The sequence below is a fragment of the Meleagris gallopavo genome, chromosome 25 (genome assembly GCF_000146605.3).
Source record: "Meleagris gallopavo isolate NT-WF06-2002-E0010 breed Aviagen turkey brand Nicholas breeding stock chromosome 25, Turkey_5.1, whole genome shotgun sequence".
In the NCBI taxonomy this organism is placed as follows: Eukaryota; Metazoa; Chordata; class Aves; order Galliformes; family Phasianidae; genus Meleagris; species Meleagris gallopavo.
The window spans coordinates 24,715-29,581 of record NC_015035.2 but is presented as its reverse complement, the minus strand read 5'-3'; the positions used below and the strand labels follow the sequence as shown (position 1 = coordinate 29,581).

The window sequence follows — 4,867 nt, the reverse complement described above, 5'->3', positions numbered from 1 at the left end:
TTCAGGGCATCCAGGCACCAGGAGCTTGGAGGAAGTTGGACTGCTGTAGTGCAGGTTCAGGTTTTCCTTCCTGCTCTGTCTGGAAGGAGCAGACAAACACAGGGTAAACCCGGCGTTCTTGCTATTCCAAGTCTTAACAATATCCACTTTCTGACACAAAGAGCAATTGTTTTTTCTTAAATCTTTGCTTTATAAAACTAGCATATGATGGAACTGCAACTTGCTCTTGCTGACTGCTTTGCCCAGAAAACCCAAATCCATGTACCACTGAACAACTTCAGGAGCTCTGCCTTTCTCTGTGCCTGGTTACAGTTCGCCATCAACATTTTTCAGTAAAGCTCCCTTTCCTGTTCAACTCTCTGACGCTCTATGGCTCATCTTTTCCTGTGTCAGCAGAAGGATGATGAAGGCTTTTCCTTTGCGCACTTGTTTCCTTCAGGACAGCCCAAGATAACATCTGAGAAAACCCTGCTACTGGCAACCAGCCTGCGTGCTTAGCTTGACATTTCAAAGAAAAAGTCTGAATACTTCTGGGACCTTGTGTGCCCTAATGACTACAAACCAAGGTAGACTAAGAAAGTACGGTTTGTGTCTGCAGAGAGGAACCAGACTGCAGATGGGTTAAGCAGATGTAAGAGAAACAGTCATCTACTCTAAATTCTTCTGGGCAGAACTGTTGAACAGGCTGCCCAGTGAAATAAATGGTGTAGTGCCCATCTCTGGAGGTAGTTAAAAGCCATTAGGGACATGGATTAGTACTGGAATTAGTAGTGCTACATGGATGGGTGGACTTGATGATCTTATGGGGCTTTTCCAACTTAAGAGTTTCTATTCTTTTTATGAAAAATGTGATGCAATACCAGAGATAACATAGGCAGAGAAAGAGGCTGACCAGTTCTTCCCAGCTGTGTCCCAAGTCACGCTGTGAAAGATGCCACTGCCACCTTGGCTGTTCTTGCAGGGACTGGGTAGTGTCCACAAGAGTGTGTAGATGGCAGGTCAACCTTCAGTGGGCCTCCTCAGCCATCTGCACCATGGATGTTGTTTGTCACACACAGCTCACCAGTCACAGGACCCTTTCCAACACACCTCATTTATTCTGCTGCTGATGAAGCTCTGGAGCCAAGCTAAACCTTCTAGCTCCTTTTGCTTATACCTCTAGCTGTGTATATTTCTATAGAAACACTGGGAGACATTTGACAGATGCAATGGGACAGGACTTAACTGGATGCAGTTTAAAAACAAATTGCCCCAGCTCTTGCTTGGGCTGTTGCCCTTTGTCACTAGGCATCCTGGGGATCCCAAACCTCCCAGCTGCTGGCTTTCCACCATACATCCTCCCTTGGAGCCAAGCACGCCTTTCCCTGCAGCAAGCAGCAGGCTGGAACGAGCACCGAAAACAAAACCTCCTTGCACCTTTCCCTGTCCTTCTTCCACATGTTGTCTCTTTGTTTTCAGAAAATAGGGCCAGACCCCAGTGAAATGAAAGCTCTGGGACAAAACAGCTGCTTTATTCTCCTCCTCTGCTTTCATCTTCTACACCCCACAGAAAGGCCATTTGCCAAGCAAGGGATGCAGTTATCGGGTGTATGAGGGGCAGAGCAAACCAAGCTTAATTTCAGTCTTGTTTCTTTCACATTACTTCCCTGAGGTCTGATACGATCATAGAATCATAGAATCATATAAAGGCCTGTGTTGAAAAGGACCACAGTGATCATCTAGTTTCAACTCCCCCGTCTACGTGTTGGGTCACCAACCAGGCTAGCACTAGTCCAGGCTGCCCAGAGCCACATCCAGCCTGGCCTTGAATGCTTCTGGGGATGGGGCATCCAAAACCTCCTTGGGCAGCCTGTTCCAGTGCGTCACGACACTGTGTGTGAAAAACCTTTCTCCTAATATCTAACCTAATCCTCCCCTGTCTCAGTTTAAAACCACTCCCCCGTGTCCTATCACTATCCACCCTTGTAAGCAGCCGTTTATCCAAGAAAAAGAACAGCGTAGCGTTTTTTGTTTGATTGATTGTTTTATTGTGGGTGTTTAATTGGTTGGTTTTGTTTCATTTTGTAGGAGCTCATCCACATCCTGCACGCAGTCCACTTGAACATCAAGGGGAACAGGGGGTAGTTTTGCAGATGGAGTAATGCAGGAATTCTGACAGGATCTTGAGGTGTATCCAGTTCATCATCTGAAACCTCTGCAACCAAACTGGAAGGGACCAGTCCTCTTGTGCTATCTGTCAGTTCTCCCTGAAACCAGCCGTTCTCATCGACATTTCCAAAGAAGTTAACATATTGTCCAGTGGTTGGAGGAAGCTCGCTTTCTGGGTCCTCATCAGGACCCTCAAAAGAATTGTAGCTATGGCAAGCTAAGAATCTTCAAATTATTGGTGATACTTGTCCTGGAGAGTGCAGGATGAAGGACAAAAACTCTGCTGCTGATTCTCCGCTCTCACTTTCAGGGCCGTCCTCTGACAGAAAGCAGCACTCAGGACTGTTCCTGTGGACCTCTTTCACGGCTCTGAGTTCATGCTCCAGGCCTTCCAGATGACTTTGAAGACCTCTGGCCTCTTGGATGGCAGAATTGAATGGACCAGAACTATTGCTGAGATTCTTGTTTGATGGGGCAAGAGTCTCTTTTGTTGTTCTCCCAGCTCCATTCTGCCCTCATCTCCAGTTGGAACTCTCTCCTAGTTGGTATCAGGATGAGCTTGTTCTGCTGCTCTCTTTTCTCTCTTGCACAGGAGTTTCAGAAAGCACTACTCACTGACAGGAAATAAGGGGAAACTTGAAAAACTTGGCAATGTAAGTCCTGGCAGTGTACTGCCAGTAGCTGATTTGGCTGTCTAGGATCCTGGCACTACAAATGCTTCACTGCCAAATGCAGCAATCAAGTGTTTTGAGGAAAAGCCAACTCATGGGTTTTTGCACATCCATATCACAGCACCACAGGCCAGCACGAGCGCAGACAGCAGCATAGCTGAGAACATCACCATGGCTGTGATGTGGCGCTTTTGCACAGATTTGTGAACGCAGCCTCTGTGCTTTTCCCAGCATTCATTCCTAGAAGAAACGAGACAATGTCTCACGTTACCTTCACCTGCACTACAGATGATCTCTCAGTGTGCTCCATTGACCCAAGAGATTTTCATTAGCAAGTGCCTCTGTCTCTGGTGCCTAAGCACCGGGGGACAAGAAGGATCGCTTCCACCTCTCGTTGGGTAGGGAGAGGCTGCACAGGCACTACCCGTGTCCTCCTCTGGCCCGAGGGCTGGGGCTGTGCCCTGGGATCTGGGCTTTGTCTGTGGGGAGCACTGCAGAGCAGAATCCCTCATGCTTTCCCCAGCGCGCGTGTCCTGAGCTCTCCCGCAGCACAACCCCAGGCTGAAGGTCGGGCTCCAGCCAGCACAGGGCACAGCCAGAGCCAGCCCAGGGGAGAAACACTCCTGCAGGCTCCTACCACACAGGACCCCGCTCATCACCCCGGGGTGGCTTTGTTGCAAAAGGGCAAAGCTCACAACTCTGGCAACTGCGAGTTGTGGGAGCTGAGCAGCGTCACAGAGGTCTGCAAGTACCGGCACGCCGCTGGGACAACTCTCCACACCCCACTGAGGTCAGCCATTTTCAGAGAGCCGTCCCTGGCTTATTTTACACGTGCTCTGTGCCCACACGCTCAGGTTTGGCTGCTGACCTGGTGTGCAAGGGCAAACAGCAAGAGCCTGCAGACACACAGTGACTCTGGTTAGTGACGCTGGATGAGCGCGGGACGGAAATTACCTGGCATGCCAGTTGTTGGTGCTGCCTGCATTCCACTGTCCGAGACCGGCAGTGTGGGATGGCTGCCTTCCTGCAGTGCATCCTGCTCAGTTTCTTGGTCAGTTCCTTTAGAAAGAAAGCAGGACAGTAGGAATGGATGTGATGTGCTCTCACTGGGAACTGAGCTACTCCAATCCTGAGCTCAGGCAAAGTCTGCTGGTCCCAGCCCCCCCACATCCACTGTCACCCCCTCCGTTGCCCAAGGGCATTTGGCCTTCCCAGGAACTGGAGGGTGCTGACCTTCTCATGCCTCCTCAGGAATCAGCTCCTATGCAAGGCCCTCACACCCTGTGCTGTAAGCATCACCAACCACCACAGCTAGCTATCTGCAGGCTGAAATTCAAGCTCTGGCACAAGCACCTTCAGAATCAGCATCTCCAGCCCATGGCTTTCACATCTCCAAGGCAGTTTCTCCCTTCAGGGAAGTCAGCAGTGCCCCCAAAGAGTTTGCTGTCTCGGTAAGTCTCTGCCCACTGCTTCTTCTGGAGGAAAGCCCCGAGGAAAAGCTTTGCCACAGAGCCCCATAAGACCCCATAGAGCTCCATAAGACCCCATAGTGGTGGGAGTTCCCAGAGAGCTGTGGTGGGCTGCTGCAGAGCACAGCATCCTGCCCAAGGGCATGGAGACCCTCAGGGTGGTTACACGTCTCCAGAGGCCTCTGCTGCTCTTCATGGCCGAGCAGCTGGGAGCAATTGCTCCATGTGTCCTGACTCAGGTTCACTCTCATTTGTGCTCCAATCCTGCCAGAGATGATGTGGGGGGGAGGGACTCCTGCCTTCAGCCTCAGCATGTTTTCGCACGGCCTGCCTAAGTGTGACTGTGTCATCTCTTGTCTTTGAGGGAGCGGATAAGGATGAAGGTGAAACTCTCCTGGGGTTATTTGTTTACAACGTGGACGGAGAGGTCGCCCAGACCTTCCACGTGCAGGTATGGCAAGTGCGTGCAGCAGGCCGGGGGAGGGAGGAGCTGCAGGGCTGACCTGAGCGAGGTGCGCGCGGCCGTGTGACGTCATCATCCTGCGCCGCGAGGCCGAGGCGGCCGTGCGGAAGCGGTGC

At 51.1% G+C, this 4,867-nt stretch overlaps 1 long non-coding RNA gene across 1 annotated transcript in view; it reads right to left on the bottom strand.

Annotated features, from left to right (window-relative positions):
* The window catches only part of LOC104914255, a 4,793-nt gene extending 961 nt beyond the window's left edge, over nucleotides 1–3,832 (bottom strand). Inside the window, exon 1 of the long non-coding RNA XR_795923.3 lies at nucleotides 3,774–3,832. This is a non-coding gene — a long non-coding RNA (uncharacterized LOC104914255). The remainder of the gene's footprint in view (nucleotides 1–3,773) is intronic.
* Between the last annotated feature and the right edge of the window lie 1,035 nt (nucleotides 3,833–4,867).